Source organism: Lissotriton vulgaris, chromosome 7 (genome assembly GCF_964263255.1).
Source record: "Lissotriton vulgaris chromosome 7, aLisVul1.2, whole genome shotgun sequence".
Classification (NCBI taxonomy): domain Eukaryota; kingdom Metazoa; phylum Chordata; class Amphibia; order Caudata; family Salamandridae; genus Lissotriton; species Lissotriton vulgaris.
The window spans coordinates 317,795,249-317,817,880 of NC_141695.1; the positions used below are offsets into that span (position 1 = coordinate 317,795,249).

Here is a 22,632-nt window from a genome sequence, read left to right on the forward strand (position 1 = left end):
TCGTTGGTGCTTGGAAAGGGACCTGGATCCCTTGGAGGCTCCTATCGTTGACGTGACTAATTTTCTAGTTGAACAATTCGAAAAGGGACTTAGTTATAGATCCATTAATTGCTTTAGGTCGGCAATTTCTGCAGGACATACCCTCGTTAATGGTAAAAACATTGGAAAAAATGTCATTATTTGTAGGGTTATGAAGAGTATTCGTCTTAAAAGACCCCCTAGACCCAAGTATGATATACTTGATATTTCCTATCGTTCATACAATGTTTTTGGCGTCAAATTTGATATTCATAGTCGTACTAAAACCATGTCTGGCTCCATATTTTACCCACGATACGATCTGCATCCTAAACTCTGTGTCGTTGAGTGTATGAAGGAATATGACCTTAGAATGTCTGGACTCCGTCCAGTTGGTGTTAATCAATTGCTTTTTTCATGTATTAAACCTCATAAAGGTATTAGTTCCTCTTCTATTGCTAGATGGATTAAAATCGCTATGAACCTAGCCGGAGTTGACTTGAGTATATTTCAGGCTCATTCTCTTACAGGTGCTATGGCTAGCAAATCACTTTGGTCTGGAGGTAAGTTGGATGACATTTTGAAGGCTGCTGATTGGTCCAATGCAGGTATCTTCGCTCGTCACTATTGTAAACCCATCCAACACATGTCTGATGCTGTTTTAGGAAGCTTCCAACATGCATAATGTAGCCTCCGGTCTTGTAATGAATTCTCATATTTACATGACTAGAGAATCTGGATTTCATTAAAGACTCGGAGGCTGACATTATCCCTCCCTCCCTCCTCCGGAGGCATTCCAATAGATATTGTTACCTTGTACAATTTATTGTAATGTTTATTTTTTCGGTACTTTGATTTATGACCTTTGAATTTGATCTTTTCTCATGACATGTTTTGATTAGTGTCTGTTGAGATTTTTTAGATTAATTCCTTTATCTTTTTCAGATAATGCCTGATCTGGACTGCGCCTTTTTCAAGACTACATCCTGCCTGGACTTCTTCCTTTTCGGCCTTCTCCAGTCAAGTTTCAAGTTATGCTGTTTTTTCTTGTTCCGAAGTTTGATTCTTCTCCACCTCAATCATTTGAACTTTGAACTTTATCTTCTTTGATGTCCTCATTTAAAAGAGGCTGTGTGTTGTTGGCTCATGGCTTTTAGCTGTTGCCTTTGTTCCATTTGGAACTTTGTATTGTGATGCGGCTGCTGGGATCTGCATTAAAAGTTGTATGCATAATGTATAATGTCAGCCTCCGAGTCTTTAATGAAATCCAGATTCTCTAGTCATGTAAATATGAGAATCGCAATTTCATTTCAGCTTGTCTGTACAAGTGTGATTTGTAAGCAATTGGTACTTTTTCTCCTTCATTAAAGGTTAAGTACGTGAATCCGCATCTTCCTGGGATTATTCTGATTACAAGGTTGCGTACGTTTACGCTTGTCTGTAAATGTGTTGTTGCTAACATATCTGTTTGCACTGAACGCAAAATTTCTATGTATTTTTAAGTCCAATTAGTAGTTTTGAAATCAGCTTTGATCAATTCGTAGAGAGGTTTAACCCTCTCTGCATAGTTTAGAATGTATGTTCTTCCGAAATTCAGGAAGCCTAGAATTGACTGTAAGTTTTTCAGCATTTTTGGAGGTTGGCGCAGCGCACACTTTTCTAAAAAGTTGGCTGCCAAGCTTTTTCCTTCACTTGATACCTAGTATCCTAGAAAAAGTTTGTTTAGGTGGCCAATTCTTAATTTCTTAAAGTTTAATTTGTATCCTTGAGAGGCGAAGTCAAGTATTATGGTGTTCACCCTGTTTAAGTGCCTGTCCAAATCATCGTCTGTTAGATAGATGTCATCGACATAAGATAATGCCTCATCATCATACGTTAGTAGTAACTCTGTTACTCTGCTGAAAATAATCCCCAACTATTCTTGAATCCCCGGGGGAGATGACAGAAGTGACGCTGTGTCCCCATGATTAAGAAAGCGGTCAAGTTCCTGCTTTCAGGTGCAATGTTTTGAAAGAAGAAACCATTAGAAATATCTAATGAAGTTTTATATTTTTTGCGCACAATGTTATTCATCAGTGCTGCACTGTGTGCATTTTGTACTGCAAAGGTTTTGCAACAAGAGTTTAAATGTCTGTAGTCCAGAACTAGACTATATGTATTGTCTGGTTTGGAGACAGGAAACAAAGGATTGTTCATTGACGAGGTGCACGTTTCAATCACCCCTTGGTATTCAAGTTGATCTAATATCTCCCTGACCTGTTTTTTAGCTTCTTGCTTAACTGGATACTGCCTCTGTGCAGTTGGCTGTGATTTTAACTGGATTTTGTCGTGAGGGGAATCCTCATCCCTATCCTACATGATATTTATATAATGCTGGAGCCTGGGCTATAGCCCATTTTCTGGCATAGGTATATTTCAAGTGAATTGGAATATGATTCGAGAAAGCTGGCATAATGATGTCTTCATCATGTGGGCACTCCCTGACAAATTTTGGTGGCCAGTCTTTTTCAGATAGAGGAATGTCATAACCCTTAGAGAGCTTCTCCCAAAAGAGTGCTCTTATTTTTCTAGTTATGTCCCCCTCCATCCGGAGCGTTACTTCATATAACTTATGGGGTTCACTAACTCTGGTGTCGGCAGTTTCAACTTGAGTGTACTCACTCAAGTCCACTATCTGCAGATGATCCTTCAAGATCTTCCGTGCTATGGTGACTTCTGCTGCGCTGTCCAGCATTGTCTGGGCCTACTCCCTGTTCCCTACTCCCTGTTCTTGAGTTGTGTCCTCAAGATCCTCTGCATGTCTGATTTTTAGACCTGCTACCTTCTTTTTGGGAAATTGAGTTTTCTTATTTTTTGGAACGTTTGATCATCTTTGGACTACACGCGTTCTTCCTTGTGTTCTGACCGTCCTCTTTCCGATTTCTGTGAGGAAGTCTGAAAGGTACGAGAGGCAAGTGTATCAGTATCTTGATATCTATTAGGTTTTCTCAAATTATCCCTGTTCCTGAGGTTATACCTCTTTTCAGAAGGCTCCTTTTGAGTTAGGAGCTTGTTTAGTATTTTCCCACTTTTTAGGAGTAGTGAGAGTGTTTTTAATAAAGACCTTTTCAGGACTTTCTGTTAGTTGGGGTTTAACTGGTTTCCCACCTCAAACTATCTCTTCCGAGTTCTTCGTAGGATTTTTCAATTATTCTGGCCAGTTCATATGGTTGCTCAGTTATATCAATTTCCCTTATTTTTTTGCGGATCGCCACGGATGCTGCTTCACTTTAATATTAGCTAATATTATAGCTGAGACCTGTTTGAAATCTTTCAGTAATTTCATACCCAGATTTAAAGCAGGCTCTGCCCCGTATTCATTTTGAATCTGTTTCAGGACGTCTGGTATCTCCGCCATAGATGGAACACCATGTATTTTTGTGTAGATTGCAGCAAAGACTGTACCCCAAGTGTCGCAGTGCGATCCCCATTGGTAAACAGATTGGTAAAATTCTGTGTTTCTTATGATGTGCACTGTCAGGAAATACTGCCTCGATCTGAGTATTTTTTTGAGCTATCCAGAATGGAATTTGTTCCCTTTTTGCGGGCAATTTACCAATGACTGATTGTATAGTCTGTGGTGTGATTTTATTTGTGTTCCCTTGGTGAGGGGTTTGTTGTGGAATCCTTATTGGAAGTTAGACTGTTAGAGTCCGCATGATATATTGAACCAATTGTCTATGTATTTTTATTAGTTGTTTTAGGTGAACTAATAGTTACGTACCTGACATTTCTTCAATGTCAGGGTGTGGTATGTAGCTGGCTAGTACCGGCCATGTTGCTCTTGGTCTACCTAGTGGACCGAGCCTGGTAATGTGATTTTGATGTTGTAGGGCGCCTTTAAAGCACAACAAAAGAGAAAGTTCCCTCTTTTGCCACAATTATTCATTACAGGTATGCATCACATTATTTATGTTAAAGGTGACAGATACACAACAAGCTTTTTATTTTCTTCAAAAAATATATGAAGTTTTTATTTTTTATGTTTAGCATTGCTTTCAAATTTATATATTTTTCATTTAGGTTAGAATTCATAAGAAACATACAATCACAGTGTTAACATTTCATAAATCATTTCATGGTTCATACAAAAAAAGAAGGAATAAAGTGACAATAACTAATCGTGAAAAAAACTATTTATAACAATACATATGCCCCTGATAACACATAAACAATCACAACATACTAACAAATTCATACTGTAATTGCATACACATACACTACGTCTGAAAAAGGAATCTGGGTACTAATCAGCAGGGAGCCCCCTGCCAACTGACAAGTCTCAAGACAAAGTATGAGACCCCGCACTATGGTCGACGGCGCGTTTCGGCGGCACACGGCCACCTTCCTCAGGACCTCTTCCAGGCAGTCAACACCCACATAAACAGGGGACCTAAAAAATGTAATAAAGAACAAATGTATGTACACTGTCACCATAGAATGTTTAAAAAACATGGAAAAAACCAAGTCAGTATACAAAAGTTATTTACATAGTTAAAAAACTTATATTGACACTTGAGCTCAACATGTGACACAACACAACCCGAATCTTCAGTGGATGTACAAAGATTCTAATTAATAGAGTACTAAAAAAGCCTTAGAAAAGTACTGAAGACGAATACTAATGAGTCCTGCTCAAATGGTCTAATAGTATGACATACATATCAAATAAGTACAAAAGGCAGAGGTCAAAAAACCTAACAAGGTCTGTAATACATGGCATATGTCAAGATGCATAATAAGTGTCCAATTACTTACACTTAAAAAACATAAACTCTGCTTAATTCTCAAAGGGCAGTGTCATAGGCATGAACCACGTAGAGAGGTAACTCATAAGTTTATCAATATCTGAAAAGAGGAAAAACGTGCTCAATAAATTGATATATGGGATAAATGGACAAGCAAATTGTGCTACCAAAATATGTACATGCCTTACCTATATTTGGAATGTGGGAGTCTCTATAGATATCCAACAAATTAATGGGGAGGCGATATCGCAAATCCAGAAGAGCAACTTATGATCTTTTTATTCAACTGAAATAAATCACAACAAAGGAGAAAAAGTTATAATAAGTTCCGTATGTATCCTCCAAGTACCATCTAGTACTGATAGTATATTGCTAATGCGAGGGACCCACCTTAGGATCAAGTGTATTATTCTAATTTATGTACCCGTATTACTCCTTTCGATTGTGTTTCATTAATGAACCGGGTATAGATGGACTGCGTCTCATGTCCTCGGCAGTCCTACAAAATAAAAGAAGATGAAATCTCAATCACTCCGAGATGATACAGGAACCGAAGTCTACAGTGGACTAGTTCACTTTCAGGAAGAATTTAAAAAGCAGAACATTAAATGGCTATTTAGACCACACGGATAGTATCAATGCCTATAAAGCGTGCAAATCCAAACAAAAAGTGGCTGCCTTCGTAAGTCTGTCCTTATCAAGAGTTCTCATGGGCAAATGGCGCCTTTAACCCAGAGCTGATCCACTCTGGATCACCGTCGGACCCTTTCCCACACCACATATTCAACAAAGCAGAGACAGCCATCGCACCCCAACTTCGGAAAGTTATCAACACCTCCCTCGAGACAGCCACTTTCCCGGACAGCTGGAAGCACGCTGAGATCAACGCTCTCCTCAAGAAGCACAAGGCGGACCGCAAGGACCTCAATAACTTCCGGGCCATCTGCCTGCACCCGTTCCCGGCAAAGGTCCTCAAGTAAGTCGTCAACACGCAACTGACCGGCTACTTTGAGGACAAAAACATCCTAGACTTATCCCAGTCTGGGTTCCGAAGAAACTACAGCACCGAGACAGCCCTCATCGCCGCCACAGACGACATCAGGACTCAACTGGACAACGGCGAGACATCAGCCCTCATCCTCCTAGACCTGTCAGCCACCTTCGACACGGTATGCCACCGCATGCTAAAAACACACCTCCAAGATGCCGGAATCCAGGAGAAGGCCCTGGATTGGACCACATCCTACCTCTCCAGACGAACACAGAGCGTCCGCCTCCCCCCTTCCTCTCCGAAGCAACTAACATCATCTGCGGCGTACCCCAGGGCTCGTCCCTCAGCCTGACGCTGTTCAACATCTACATGGACCCCCTCGCCCAAGTCGCCCGTCAACACGATCTCAACATCATCTACTACGCCGACGACACCCAGCTCATCCTCTCCCTCACCAAGGACCCACACACCGCCAAGACCAACCTCCATGAAGGCAAGAGGGCCTTCGCCGAATGGATGAGGAGCAGCCGGCTGAAGTTGAACTCGGACAAGAAGGAGGTCCTCATCCTCGGGCCCACCCCCTCTGCCTGGGACGACTCTTGGTGGCCCACCACACTAGGAACAGTCCTGACGCCCACGGACCACGCACGCAACCTGGGATTCATCCTCGACTTCTCCCTCTCCATGTCAAAGCAGGTCAACTCAGTCTCCTCCTCCTGCTACAACACCCTCCGCATGCTCCGCAGGATCTACAAGTAGATCCACACCGAAACAAGGAGAACTGTGACCCAGGCCCTCGTCAGCAGCAGGCTAGACTACAGCAATGCACTCTAGGCAGGGATCCCGGCCAAACTCCTGTGACGACTACAACGCATCCAAAACGCCTCCGCCAGACTGATCCTCAATATCCCGCTCCGCAGCCACATCACCCCCCACCTGAGAAACCTACACTGGCTCCCCATCAAAAAGAAGATCACCTTCAAGCTACTCACCCACGCACACAAAGCCCTCCACAACACCGGACCAGCCTACCTCAACAACAAACTCAGCTTCTACACCCCCACCCCCTAGCTCCGCTCAGCCAGCCTCGCCCTTGCCACTGTCCCCCACACCCAACGAACGACTGCCGGTGGCAGATCCTTCTCCTTCCTCGCCGCCAAGACCTGGAGCACCCTCCCCACCCACCTACGGCAGACCCAAGACCTGCTCACCTTCAGGAAACTCCTCAAGACCTGGCTCTTCCAGCAGTAGCAGCACACCCCAAAGCCTTGAGACCCTTACGGGTAAGTATCGCACTCTATAAATTCAATGATTGATCGATTGATTGGTAAGTTAGTGGAATTTCAATGTCCTTGAAAGGGACGTATTCCTCTGGATTATCCTCATTTTTGTAGAATTGAAACACGTGTGATACTGCATTTGCTTCAGGGAAGATTATCCATGAATAGAATACCTCTGTCTGCCGATATTCGTGTGCCTCTATGACAAAAATTACCCTACCACCCCTAAGTGATAGGCCATTTGTTATAAGCTTTATAGTGATTGTTTTCCTTAGGCTTTCCAGGATGATTATAGCATCCGGGTCGGTTTCTTGGAAACCGGTAACGTCTAAACCTGGTTGGGCTGCGGCTACAGCTCCACCGGTTGCGTTATTGTCGCCGTTATTCAACATTATTTAATGAAAGTTTGCAGAGCAAGTCTCAAGGAAACAAAGATAAGGTGCACAATATTTTGGAATACTGTACCCTTCAACGTTGAATCAAACCAAAAAACTAATACATAGGATTTTCACTCTACTCAGTAATGGCGGATATGTTATCCTTTTTCCCACTCCAGACATCTATTGGAGTATTTTTCGGGAAAAAGGGGTCTCTGTGAAAAACCCAAAAAGGGGTCTCTGTGAAAAACCCGACTGAGTTACTCTAGTATCTAGCGTTAAATTAGTGCCTTACCCAACATTGGGCGTCATGTAGTGTAGTTCCTATATTCCCAATAGGCTGTGTGCATTGGAATAACATATCCTATAGATTGGACGTAGGACTAGGTCGACTGGCTCTCTATCGAATATATTAGACTTAATTGTGGGTGCTAGCTAGCTCATAGGTCACTAGAAACTTTCTCGAATAAACAAGGAGGGATTAGTTTCCGACAACCGCATAAACATGACAACTTTGTTTCCCCAAGAATAAGACTGATCTTCAGAGTCGTGGAAACAATAGATAGATATTTTACTCAGTCAATCATGCATGCTTTGTTTCATCAGAGGGGCAGAGAAAGAGAGAGACCGGCGTGTTCAATAAAAGGGTTTATTGAACAGTCTTCTTTCTCAAGCAAGTAAAGTGAACTGCTACAATCGTAATACTGGTTGGAAAGTATAATGCGTACAGTAAGAAGGGTATTATAAAATAATACTGTAAAAGCATTGTATGGTTTCTAGACCATAGATAAATACATACATAAATAACAAAGGCTAAAAGTACTCAACTGGTGCTTTTAAAATACACCCACCCCAATGTACCTAACCTAAGTCTAGTACGAGGGAAGAAGTAACCAAGATTTCTCTTAGGGTGTAATCAGCACTGTACCTTGGTTTTAGAATGAAGGAGTTCTGGTATCGCTGTCTCGGACTCGATTTCCCAACACCCGGCGAGGGGAGCTTGGAAACACTGGAGCTGGATTCTCAGCGAGAGAAAGACAGCCTCTCTGTCAGTGCCTCAGCTGGAGGGTCGGCTTCCTTCGGCACTTGCTGTAGCGAGCTGCGTCGGGCAAGTAGATAGTCGAGCTGCTCCGAACCACCGTGTGTTTGCTAGGGCAAGTGTAGGCATATTTATACTTTGGCGGTGCTTAGTTTGACGTAAAGTCGGACATAATAACGTCACCAAAGAACCCCAAGGGAATGGTAGTTCTTTGAAAACTCCATGATTTCTAGGACAAATTAATATTCAAGTAAGGGGATGTCCCTGACTGCTGAAGCCGAGTTTTCCAAGAAATCGTTGTGGCTTTTTGGAACTAGTGGAAGTAGCCATGCCTGTATTTGGACTGGATGGGTTATGTCTAAATATGGGTATGATTTCTATGTCTAAATAAGCGCAATGTGATTAATACCTATAAAAGGACATGAATCGGTAAATTACGCTTGGATTCTAAAATGCTACACAACAGCAGATCGAAGCAATGGAATCAAACTCCCAAGATACCCATGATGGGCTCCCGGAACCCTGGAGACTGCCCACACATGGTCCGACAGGTAGCAGAGGCATGGTAACAAGCAGTCACCCTGTTCATTCAAAGAGTCTGTACGCCAATACGCTCCCCCTACAGTGGCTGCAGGGTTTTTTCAAAATCCAAACGGTTATGGATATCTCAAAGTGTTACGAAGGGAGATGCCTTACAGCTGGATACTTGTATGCAACTGGGGTCTTTTTAACGTTTGATGGGACAAAAGAATGGTTCCAAGTACCAGATGGCCAGTTCTTGCCATATGCAAAAATAGCACGCACGGTTCGCGATGTGTGGACTTTGTTTCCTGACCAACCGGGAGAGTCCCATACTTTGGCCCTGCCCGACCCGGGCTCCACTAGAGGGTTAATCTCATATTTATATAAAGCCCCAAAGGCAGACTGTATGTAGAGACATCTGCAGTTAAAGACAGATGGGAAGCGGACCTACCAACTCCACTTTTAGAGGGCGAATGGAAAAGAGCATTCGTACAGGTCCGCAAAGTAGCTATTAATGGCAGATTCAAACATACTCAATTCTACTTTTTACACTGTGCCTATTTGACCCCTCAACGATTTGCACGATTTGCCCCTGGGAGGTCCGCAACCTTCCCAGATGCTGCATGGACCCAGCCACATTCCTCCATATGGCCTAGAGGTGTGTCCGTCTATCCGCATATTGGCAGCAACTGAACCAGGCGCTCCGCACTGCCACAGCGGTACGTGTGAAGGCCTATTAAGCAGTGCCTGCTGGGAGTATTACCAGTGCCAAAAAAGGGGGCACGCATGAAACACAGATTTGAACTTCTGGGCCAAGTTGTGGCGAAGCATCGCATTGCAATACATTGAACCCACAATACACCCCTCAGCATAGACAAATGGAGGGTAGACATGCGCGAATGGGGCGTGGCTGAAGAATGTCGCTTGAAAATGGTACGCAAATATGAGAATGCAGAATGAGACCTGAATGAATGGGGGCGCATGCTAGAAGCACTCCAGTCAGTCACTGATCAAACCAGAGATGGTACAACACAGGTGTCAAATCCCATAGTAAGGGTTGAAATTGAATAAGAAATTGTGGCATAATAGGAAAACAGGAGATTAAGGCCATGGCAGGGGTTGGGAGAAGGAGAGGAAAAGGGCAGTGGGATACTGGTTATTCAAGTTTGGGCAGGTGGAAAGGAAAAGAAACAAGCATTTGCAAAGCCAGTAGATCTCAACTATGCAAGATCTATTGGCCTTGTAAAAAAATGTTTGCCCTGCTGTGCAACATGTCTGAAACTAATATTTGATTAAGATTTAAAACGACTTTTGATTAATGATTATGAGTATTGATTTACTTTTGATTTACACCGTATTGCAAGCTTCTAATGAGACCACATGTCCCCTTCCCATTAGGACACTGTCCGCTACAAAGGTTACCATGACGGTGGGGTGTTGAACGAAGTTGTACAACTAACAATTGCATTACAATTGCCATTGAGGTAAGACGGCGTCCTAAGATCCCTTGGTTCTGAGGTTTTGTAAGCCTTGTCAAACGTACTAGTATAACTGTGCACTGGAAGTATTGCTATTGAGCGCATGTGGTACTCTTGAATGCCTCTTTTGATATTTGATTTATGTTTAATGAGACTGAGTGTTTATCTATTCATTGACTTATGATTTACGCTGTGCCATAAGCGTCTACTGAGAACATATGTCCCCTTTCTATTAGGATACTTGCCGCTACAAAGGTTACCGTGATTGTGGGGTACTGATTGAAGTTGTAAAACGTACAATTGCATTATAATTTTCATTTCATCGCTCAGTTTTTGTGTCCCCTGCTTGCTGCCTCTCCCACTTTCAGCGCGTGGACACGCCGGTGTGCGTAACGCAGCGCTCTACAAATGTCCCAATAATAATAATAATAATAATAATAATTGAGGTAAGACGATGTCCTAAGATCCCTTTGGGTCTGAGCTCTATCGGGTGCAATTTTGGGTGCTTAATTACTGGATAGGCACCATCCATCCCCCCCATTTATAAGGGAAAACTAACAACCTACTATTCTCTTCACTAGTTCTCTAGATGTCTTCTACATATACCTCTTAAGACATCCCTGGTCCGCATACGTGGGCAGACCTTGCCTTGATTTAAATAGGTAAGGTGAGAATTATGGCCTGTTTTGGTTGATCCCTTTTTGTTTTGGATGTTTATCAAATCACAGTGCAATTCACATATCTATAGGCACGTCTATTTTGGAACCTTAGTGTTTTGCTAATGCTGTTTTTCACCGCGCCCCTCCTGGACGGGTATCTCTCCATTCCTGCACCTTCCCTTCCCTTTTCTTTTTCTTTTCTTTTTTTCTCTTTGTTCTTCTCTTAATCAAATGATAATGTAGATATATATATATATATATATATATATATATATATATATACTTAACACACAATGCATATATATATATATATATATATTAATAAATGCATTGTGTGTTAAGTTTAAAATCAATGTGACACGTTTTAAATGTTTGGTTCAAGTCTGTTTCATTTTCAGGCAATAGCACATGCCACAGGTCCATTTAAACACAGCGTTAAGCCTACAACCCTAAGCAGGGCCGGCCGCGAAATAAGTTGGCAATGGGGCCTTGAGGCCTGCACAGGAAAGGCAAGTTGTTACACAGCGCTTTGCCTACAACCCCATTGGGGCCGGCCGCATTTCATGATGTAAGCTGTTGTATCTGTCTGTTGCTCAGACAACCTGAATCCCTAAGATCAATGCCAAGAAATAAGCGGGCAACTAGCCCAATCTCTAAAGGCAGCCCAACAGGGCCCAGTAACTATAAGAGTAGCAAAGAGATGAAGAAGAGAAAGGGGATTAGAGAGGACACTGGAGATGGAGGAAAGGGGAAAGAACAGCAAGAGTAAAAGTAGTGTGCGCCGGAGGGTGAGTAATGAAGGAAGGCCCAGGGCAACACCCACATCTCAGGGGGCTTCTATGGGAGCAATCTACTGGGGTCAGGAGGAACAATGGCATCCTCAAAGAGGCGCAGAGTTCTGGGCTGGTAGGCATGTGGCGCGCGTGTTCTATAGAGCAGAGATATTGGACTAGGGGTTGCCACACTGCCTTGAAACGCGTGTCGCGTGCTTGCAATCGCGCTGTGAAAAGCTCCATTGTGACAATATGCCAGAGCCGTACAGACCAGGCTGCTATTGGGGGTGCTTCAGTTCTCTTCCAGTATAGGGCTTTAAGCTGCTTAGCCGCTCCCAGCACCTCAAGCGTCAGAATCCAGTCACTCCGGGTGAGCGCCTTAAAACTGGCATGTTTTATGCCTAGTAGGATTGTGCTCGTGACTTCAGGCAGAGGAAACCCCAGTACCCCCTTGATGTGGCTAAGGACCTCCTTCCAAAAAAAATTCAAAATTGGGCACGCCCACTAGACATGAATACAATCCCCAGATGCAGACTGACACCTCCAGCACAGGGGAGAGGATGCGGGAAACATCTTGTAAAGTCGCTGAGGCATATAGTACCATTGAGTCAAGAGTTTATAGGCATTCTCCCTCTGTGGGATGCTCCTGTATATCTTGGGAATATCCCGCCATAGTATATCTCACTGTGAAGACTCAATGGTCGTGCCGGTTGCCAGCTGCCATTGATGCTGGTATGGGTGAGAGGGTGTAGTCGGCGGGTGCTGCAGAATCCGATAAATCTGAGAGATCAGTCCTTTTGATCCCCCCAGAGAACGCACCAAACTCTCAAAAGGAGTAAATGCCTGTGTAGCCGCCTGATTCATTCCCCCCTCAGACACCCAATGTCGCAGCTGGGCATACTGCATTCTCGCCTCTGGTGGTACGCGAAACTCTTCCCTACATTGGTCAAAGGTCTTAAGTGTGCCTCCCTCGTATAAGTCGCAGATCACCCTGCAATCTCCCTGCGTCCATTTATCAAAGGCGCAGGATCGATTGGCCGGCGGGAAGAGCGGGTTCCCCTCTATGGGGGTGTGCGGGGATGGAAACATAGTAAGGCCCTGGACACAGCTATGCTATCCCATATTTCTAGGACTGTTCTCGTGGGCACCGCTATATAGGCGCTCTTAGGTCGGGCCACCCGGGTCAGCCATGCCAGATCCCAGATGGTTCGCCCCGTTACCGTTCGGTCCATATGCAGCCACCCCTTCTCGCTCTCCCTCACCCCCCACTCCACCACAAAGTGAAGGTGTGAGGCCCTGTAGTAGTCCACTAGATTAGGGCAGGCTAATCCCCCCCTGTCCCGCGGTGTCATAATAAGCTTCTGAGAAAATCGAGGCCACTTCCCGCCCCAGATAAAGAACCTGAGCTCCCGCTGCAGGTCTCGAATCCAGTGGAGTGGGACAGGAGTAGGAAGACATTGGAACAAATACAACATTTTAGAGAGGATCGACATCTTGAGGGCGTTGAGTCTGCCCATCCATGACAGCATCAGATGTCTTAACCTCCGCAGGTCGTCAAGGACCGCTCTTCGACACTCTCGCCAGTTCACCGATGTCCACGTTTCCAAAGAGGGGATCAGTAGGAGGCTCAGATAGCGAACGTGTTGATCGGGCCACTGGTAGGGTACCACGTCCTTCAGGGGGGGTATCTCCTCTTTCGGAATGGTCAGATTAAGGGCCCAAGACTTATTGTGGTTGATCTTGAGGCCGGAGACCCTCTCGAAAAGGCAGAGGACCTCATTCAGTGCCGGGAAAGATTCTCGAGGGCGCATAGGAGTGAGGAGGAGATCGTCCGCAAAGAGCGCCTCCTTGTTTTCCCGACCGCCATGGGGAATACCATGAATATCGGGCACTCGACGGATCATCTCTGCGAGGGGCTTCACTGCAAGAGCAAACAGTAGGGGCGATAGAGGGCACCCCTGCCTTGTACCCCTATGGATAGAAAACGGCGCCTTTGGCTGACCATTAATCTGAATCCTGGCTTGCGGCCCTACATATGGAGCCATGATCCTCGTGATCATCTTCGGGCCCAGACCAAACCTCTGCAGAACCGCCTGGAGGAAGGTCCAGTCCACCCGGTCAAAGGCCTTCTTCGCGTCCAGCGACAGAAGGCAGGCCGGGAGCTTCCAGTGATGCACATTCCCCCACGAGATGCGCGAGCTTACGCACATTGTCCGCTCCCTGCCGATCACGGATGAAGCCGACCTGGTCCGGGTCCACAAGCCCCGGCATATAAGGATCTAGGCGTTTTGCGAGCAGCTTGGTATAGATTTTAAGATCGATATTCAGTAGAGCTATGGGGAGGTAGGATGCACACAGCGTAAGGTCCTTCCCAGACTTCGGTATCAACGCTATTTCCGCCATGCCCATATCCGGGGACGGTTCCTCGGTCTCCGTAAAAGAATTGAACAGCCGCAGAAGGTAGGGCTGAAGCTGCAACTGGAATATGGGATAAAAGGACAGGGGTAGGCCATCTGGGCCCGGTGTTTTCCCCAAAGGAAGGTCCCTCACGGCTGCACTTATCTCCTCCTCAAGGATAGGGTCCTCCAGAGTCTTCGCGCAAAGCGGATGCAGTGATGCTCCCTCGTAGCTATCCAGAACGGCTGCAACCGCATCTGGAGAGGGAGTTTCCCCCTGGTACAGGGCGACATAATAGCCCCGAAATGCCTCACATTTATCCCTCTCCGAGGCGACCTTAGTTCCAATCGGCAGCTGCACATTGGCTACGTGGGCCTTGGCCGCACTCGCTCTCAGTCTTCCCGCTAGCAACCGGCCCACCTTATCCCCTTCCTCAAAATATCGTTGTTTCATCGCCAGCAAAGAGTGTTCCACCTTGTTAGTTCGCAAGAGCCTGAGCTGCCCTCTCAGGTTGGCGAGTCCCCGCCTAGACTCCAAGGAAGAATGCTCCAGATCCTGTAGCTCGGCTCGCTTTATGTCCTTCGCCAAGCTATCCTCCAGTTTAAAAGCCTCACGCCTCCGCGCAATCGATAGAGAGGTGATGTGGCTCCGGATTGTCGCCTTAAAGGCGTCCCACACCACGGGGAAGGGTGTCTCGGGAAGATCATTATTAGTAAAGTAAGAGTCAATGGTGGCCCGAATGCTTTCAACGTCGGCTGCATCCCGGAGCATACTCGTTGGCAAGCGCCACCGCACCTCCCTGGCAGGGCAAGCGGCCGGGTCCTGCAGGAGCAGCTTGACATGGACATGATCGGACAACGAGATATCTAACATGTAGACTCCAAGCAAGTCCCGCACCAAGGCGTGCGAGGTTAATAAGAAATCTATGCGAGAGTATGAGCGGTGGGATTAAGAGTAAAATGAGTAGTCCCTCAGCCCCAGGCAGTGGTAACGCCACGCTTCTATCAGCCCCAGCTCTGTTATTTGCGTACGCAGCGCAGAAGACATGGCTCCGGCTCCACTGAACGAGGCGTCACTACGATCCGTGTCCGGGTCCCAGACTAAGTTGAAGTCCCCTCCCAGTACCAGTGAAGGGTCGCCATAAGGAACATGTTCCCGCAGAAGTGTCTGGAGGTATTTATCCTGCATCTGATTGGGCGCATACACGTTACACAGAGTAAACCGTTGCCTCCCGATCTCCACTGTAACCTTAAGAAAGCGCCCGTCTCCACCCCTAACAGGCCTAGCGTCCCCCCGTCTGAATCCAGTCTTGCACAGTATCGCCACACGCGCCGTTTGAGTATCAGCTGCAGCCCAAAACTGGAGAGAATATTTAGGGTGCGCCATGCGCTTAGTGTCCGCCTGCAACAGGTGGGTTTCCTGCAAGAATATGATGTCAGGATTTTGCTGGAGGAGGTAACGCCACGTTTGCCTCCGCTTACTGGGGGAGTTCAAGCCCTTGACATTAAGCGTTAAGATCTTTAAGGGCCTAGGCAAGTTCGCAGTCATGCGTAGGTCAAGCGGGGCCTACCCATGCCCCCCAACTCCGCCACTGCAGGGATATAGACTCAGAAAGGGGCTCCCCCACCCTTGCCCACTTAGAGGGCCGCGGCCACCCGATTCCCCCACCCATCACACACAAAAAGAAGAAGAAGGAGAGAAGAGATCAGGAAAGAGCCAAAGGAAGAAGAAGAGGCCAAGAGCCCCATAGGCGGCCAACCGGGCACCCAGCAATGGACGTCAACAAAGGCCAACAGGGCCACACTGTACTGTTCAAGTCACAGGGCATCCTCTAGCCGAGGGTTCAGACGCACTCAGGAATGTCACTCCCTTAGGAACAGCCTGGGGAAGGCCTGTGGTTGTCTCAAGAGCAAGCAATATTAGAGCCCCTGTGTCCCCGCCACCCTGGACAGGAGCTGTAGTGCAGGTTTAAGGTTCACTACACAGAACAGACCCGGGGAGATGAACCATTATCAGCAGAGGTGCATGCATCGAGATATAACACATCACTGGTCAAGTGGTCACGGGGTGGATGGGCGTGAAGGCGGCCCGTCCCAGTCCCCCTCGAGGGATCTAATGTGCGCTATAATGTCTTGTTTGGCCTGCGAAGCAGATCGCTCATCCAGGGGAGGGGAGCGGCGGTGACGCTGCACAGTAGTCCAGGACGGCCTGGCAGGGACCCGCTCCTGACGCCGCTGCCGAGAAAGGCAGTTCGCTGGCGACTCCGGTAGTCTAAGCAGCTGCGCTGCCTCTCGATAGGATCTTATTAGTCTGCGCTTGGTTTCCCACTGGAAGATGAGGGCAAAGGGATGGCCCCACTGGTAAGGAATGTTGAGGGCCCGTAGCTTCTCCGTCACCAGCCTGAAAGCTCGACGTCTGCGCAAGGTGTTGGGTGCCAAGTCCTGAAAAATCTGTATCTTGTGCCCCTCGTAACTAAGATCGGGCTTGTCCCTTGCCGCCTTCAATATAGCCTCCTTCTCGGTGAAGAAATGCACCTGTGTCAAAATGTCTGGAAGAAGACCCGGCCTCCCCGCGGGCCCGGAGACCGGTGGGCCTGGTCCGAAGCAGGCGGGGAAGCATCCTCATCCCCCCAAACCTCATGGAGGAGTTGCGCCACATACGTCAGAATGTCCTTTCCCTCTGCTCCGATTGGAACCCTCCGGATACGGAGACTGTTCCGGCGACCTCGGTTCTCTAGGTCCTCCTGCTTGACTTGCAGCTCTATGTTTTGTTCTTCCAATGCCACCAGGTGTTGCCACAGTTGCTCCTGGTCCTCCGTGCGAGCATCCACCGTTTTCTCTAGCCCATCCACCCGGTCCCCCAGGTCAGTGACTTCCTTCCGCAGTTCCTGTACACAGGAGTGCACCTCAGAACGTAAGGAGCGTATTTCCTTCTTGAGTTCGGACATTAAGGAGGTTATAAATGCCTGGGTCACTGGCATCGTGTCTCCAACGGCTTGCGGTGGCCCCTCCGCGGGTGTCGGCACCCCCCCTTTTCCCCACATCGCCACAACCGAATTGTCTTTAGAGGCCGCCGCCTGATCGGCTTTGTCCCCTTTGGAACACGTCATCGCCAGTTCAACAGCAGTGATCCGACAGCCAATCAGCGTACTCTGCACCTGCCAGATGGTGTGTGCCCAAGAAGAACCCCGGCCCAGCCCTCGTCTCCACAAGGCCTAACTAGCAATGAGTAAGGAAGCAGTTAAAGAACCAGATGCGTTAGGGCCCCCCCTGCAGCCCCCAACACTCAAGAACCCCCTCCCTGAAGACCCCCACCCACCCCACCACTCCAGAGACGGGACCAACCCCAGGACCCCGGGGGGAAGCAGCACGCAACGTCCAGGTTCCCCCAGTGCCGTCCGGGTCAGCGCTCCCAGCAATGACCCTGGCCCCCCGCCGCGCCGCACCTTCAGTGAGCTCAATATCAAGCACACACAGGGGCAGAGGTCTCCTGGCCGTCCAGTGTGAAGAGGCAAAATGGCAGAGGTGCGCGCGCCCAACCCCGCAGCTCACCTTCAGGGCCTGTAAGTACTGTCGCGGGGCTCAGCAGCCTCTGAGGACAGATCGGGAGCCCCGCCGCCAAGATCGCCCCTTGAGGCTCCACAGGGCTGGCCGGTTAAAAGGCCAGTCCCAGCCTTCTCCAGCCGCAGACGAGCGAAGGCCCCACCTTCACCCGGGTCCTCTACTTCTCAGCCGGGTCGCAGGTCCCAAGGTCACCGCACCAGCTGGAGGGCCCTCCTTGCCACGCAGCAGTCCGTCGGTGTCGGCCTCCCTCAGACGCTCCTCGGGCCCCCCCATGCCCCAGCACTCAGAAGGGCCTTTAGCAGTGCACATTTCTCCAGGGGCAAAGGGACATTGAAGCCGGGAGCTCCTGACCGCTGAACGTGTGGAGGCAAAATGGCGGGGAAGCGTGCGCTCAGACTCGCCGCTCACCTGCAGGGCCTGCAATTACTGCTGCGGAGCTCAGCTTACACAGGGGCCAGGGTCCACCTGCCCCACAATCGGGAGCCCCGCCGTCGAGATCCTCCCCTGAGGCTCCACAGGGCCAGCTGGTCCAGCTGCCCCACTGCCTGCCACAACCTTCCCCAGCCGCCGGCGAGCGAAGTTCCCACCTCCGCCGCTCCGCCTAGTCCTCCAGCTCGGCCCGGGGCCTCCGTTTCTCAGCCGGACCACCACTTCACAGGTCCCAAGGGTCCTGCAACAGCTGGAGGGGCAAAGGTAGCGCTACTCTGTCTCCCCCTTCACCTCCACAAATGCGGAATCGCCCTCCAGGAGCCAACAGGTCGCTGGACAGGCTTCAGTGCTGGGCTCACAAGATGGCGGCTCCCGCCTCTGGGCCACTGATCATCCTCCTCCGTTTGCCCATGGGGACCCCACGGGCCGTGAATCCTCCGCACTGCGGACACCCCTGATCGCTGAGGTAAATGTCCAGTCCCAGGGCGACAGTGTTGGCACCCCAGCTCCGCTCTAATAGCTTGTAATGGTGACGGATGACCGGAGCTCTCCGAAGACATGTCTCACCACATCGCTGGTAAGCAGAGAGTCATGTTTTAAATGTTTAAATGTATAAAGTATTGTTCTGTACCTTATGATGTTTCAAATATGCGGTGTCGAAGTCTTTAGTCTTGGGTCGTTCAGTTAATGTCATTGATTATGTTTGTACTTTTTGATGTATATTATTCTCTGTTGTGTTCAGTGTGACTTGAGTGTTGTTTTTGTATATGTGTTTTCAGCCCTGATGAAAATCCAGCTGTGGAACGAAATGTGTTGGCGGATGTCCAATTCTTACTTTCTACGACAATAAAGATATTTTTCGTATACATTTGGAGTAAATTGACTTTGATTTGGCGCACCTTCTCTTCTGTACAACAGCACAAGAGATATTCCACACCAATTTAGAAAAATGTAGTAAAATTCAATAAAATAAAAGAGACCAAACCAACATAATTCTAATCAGAAGAACCGGAGAAATGCAATTTAAAAGGTTTAAGTAAAAATTGTGACAAGAAGCAAAAAACTCTATGTGGCTCTGGTCACGCTGGACTAGGACAAAGTCCCAAGTTCAAGCCGACGGCAATGGAGTCCTTGATGTATACAGGAAGCAAGTTAGTCCTGCTGAAAAAGGTACCTTTTCAAATTCCAGCCCACATATTTCAAAACTTCAGGAGAAGTTTAGCTGATGCCAGCCAATTGTCCAGGAGCTGTGGAGGCACACCTTGGCGATCAGGAATCACCGGTTAGAGGCGGCAGACCCAGAAGCAGAGGTCGGCCCGGGACCAGGGTTCAATTCCCGACGCGGCAGGGTATGGAACCAATGTCAGCGGGCCCGATAAATCTCGCCTCGGTGCCTCTCTAACCATGGGTCCCACGCTGCAACTCTGGGCAATAGCTTGCTTAATCTCCACAACGGCCCCCTCGCTGCCGGGGATGCCTGGATTCACCTTGGGGATGCCCAATAGGGCCCATCTCACAGGGAAAGCCAGGACGAGTTCCCCAGTGGTACACAGCGCCAAGAAACCCCAGGGTGAACGTGCGCTCTACAAATTCATACTAACATAACATAACATAACAGGCATCAGGCAGGGCTAGTTGCAGGGCCAGTTGCAGGGCCAGGCTGGGCCAGTTGCAGCAGGTCAGCAGGGCAGTTGCTGAGAGGCCTCTGGAACCTGTTTGTCCATGTAGCTCAGGAGGTCAGCTAACTGAAACTTGGAGTCGCTCTGGTAGCCCTGGGTTCAAGGGGATGGTCCACTCTCCTTCAAGCAGCAAGGCAGGCGTCAATCAAGCAGGGCAGTTCTCTAAAGAGCAAGGCACATCTCAAGCATCAGGGCAGTCCTATGGTAGCAGCAGAGCAGTCCTCTGAGAAACAAAGCAGGTCTTATGGAGCAGGGCAATCTCCTGAGAAACAAGGCAGGGCTCAAGCAGCAGGGCAGTACTTGAAGTACAATGAAGTCCTTCTGAAGTCTTCCACAGTTCCAGACGTGTACTGATTAATGGCACAGGAGGTCCAATATTTATACCTGTTGTCGCCCATAGAAGTGGCGGAAACGTCTAGTCCATGCCCATAAATGGTACTAGAAAGTTCCTTCCTTCCCCCCTTCTTTCCCAGCCCAACAAGAGGTGTAGTGTGACAAAAGGCTGGTGCCAGGTTCCTTTGTGAGTGTGCTAAAAGCACAACTTTGACATGTAAGTGGGGCAGGGAACATCTCTGCCCCTCCCATCCTGGCAGAATTACCCTCTCCTAGCTAAACCAAGGTCTTATTGTTCACTGTTTGGGCCCAAAATGCATTCTGATGGGGGAGTAATTAACAGGCCCGGGAAGCTGGGAACACTTAGAAGCCTCAGAAAGCTTAAGACAGGAAAATGCCAACTTCTAAAGGGGAATGAGTTTACAATGGGGTATACCCTAAGAACTCTCTGACCTGGGTCAGTTAACATAGGTACGTGTATGATGGTCAGGTTCTATAGATTCTGGTTCAGAGTTAATCATGAATAAACTTTCAAAGAAATTTTTAAAGAGAATTTTCAATATGTAGTATATAAAAGCATTTATTTCAACATATCTGTGACATTCTGATTGACACTAATGAAATGGAAACCACAAGCAAGAAAAAGAGAAAAAATAATAATACCAATTACTTCATTGGATCAAGTGAGGATATCTGGACATAGGTCTCAGTTATTTTCTTATAAGGCAATGTTCTTGTGGAAACAATTCATAAGTTTATAATCCATGTTGAATATTTACAAAATGCGCTCGAAGTGACAAGGAAAGGGAGACAGTTAAGTGGGTTGGGTGTGGTTGGGTAGAGGTGAGGACTGGGTAAAGGGTGTTGTGACTTTATTACAATCACAGTGGTTTCAAGTGCAACCTTTACAGACTAATATAGTTCGACAGTTCCGTTATATTCTCTAGCATAGGATCTGTATTACTCCATGGGTTGCTTCCTATGTTAGGAAAGTACTAAACAATCCGGTCTACGTTTCGACCCCCTGGGGTTAAGGGTTGATTGAAGCCTCAAGCTGGGGTCTTCTTCAGGACAAGCATGTGCGGGAGCGCTTCAAATAGGGCCGTCCAGTGGCCTATTAGGGATGGACCTGCGTCGGTTCCATGTTGTTGTAAGAAAGCTGGGGCATCATAGGTGTTCCACTCAACGGGTTCAATAATCTCAAGTCTGGGCGCGTCTGGATATTATGAGTAAATCTTGTTTTAGCGGTGAAGCACAACGGGTATATCTCAGCGATGAGACCAGCACGGGAGAGGATTGAGCTCTGTATACCCGTTGTGCTTCACCGCTAAAACAAGATTTACTCATAATATCCAGACGCGCCCAGACTTGAGATTATTGAACCCGTTGAGTGGAACACCTATGATGCCCCAGCTTTCTTACAACAACATGGAACCGACGCAGGTCCATCCCTAATAGGCCACTGGACGGCCCTATTTGAAGCGCTCCCGCACATGCTTGTCCTGAAGAAGACCCCAGCTTGAGGCTTCAATCAACCCTTAACCCCAGGGGGTCGAAACGTAGACCGGATTGTTTAGTACTTTCCTAACATAGGAAGCAACCCATGGAGTAATACAGATCCTATGCTAGAGAATATAACGGAACTGTCGAACTATATTAGTCTGTAAAGGTTGCACTTGAAACCACTGTGATTGTAATAAAGTCACAACACCCTTTACCCAGTCCTCACCTCTACCCAACCACACCCAACCCACTTAACTGTCTCCCTTTCCTTGTCACTTCGAGCGCATTTTGTAAATATTTAACATGGATTATAAACTTATGAATTGTTTCCACAAGAACATTGCCTTATAAGAAAATAACTGAGACCTATGTCCAGATATCCTCACTTGATCCAATGAAGTAATTGGTATTATTGTTTTTTCTCTTTTTCTTGCTTGTGGTTTCCATTTCATTAGTGTCAATCAGAATGTCACAGATATGTTGAAATAAATGCTTTTATATACTACATATTGAAAATTCTCTTTAAAAATTTCTTTGAAAGTTTATTCATGATTAACTCTGAACCAGAATCTATAGAACCTGACCATCATACACGTAACTTCTAAAGGGGGACATAGATGTTGATGCTCTGCATATATGATCCCATAGCATACGGTTTGTTACCTTTAGGGCCACAAGTCTGAATACTGAGATGCCATAAGCAAGAGGTTTTCCCATTTTGAAAATGTGACACACATTTCTTTCTTTTTCACTCGTTTTATATGTTGTGTCCTCCACTTAAGGCGTGAGGAAGACCTTTACCAA

General features: G+C 47.3%; 1 long non-coding RNA gene across 1 annotated transcript in view; it reads right to left on the reverse strand.

The window, feature by feature from the left end:
• Positions 1–4,054: 4,054 nt before the first annotated feature.
• LOC147701472 (uncharacterized) overlaps positions 4,055–22,632 on the reverse strand; it is a 190,704-nt gene continuing 172,126 nt past the window's right edge. The window contains exon 3 of the long non-coding RNA XR_015297468.1: positions 4,055–4,450. This is a non-coding gene — a long non-coding RNA (uncharacterized LOC147701472). The remainder of the gene's footprint in view (positions 4,451–22,632) is intronic.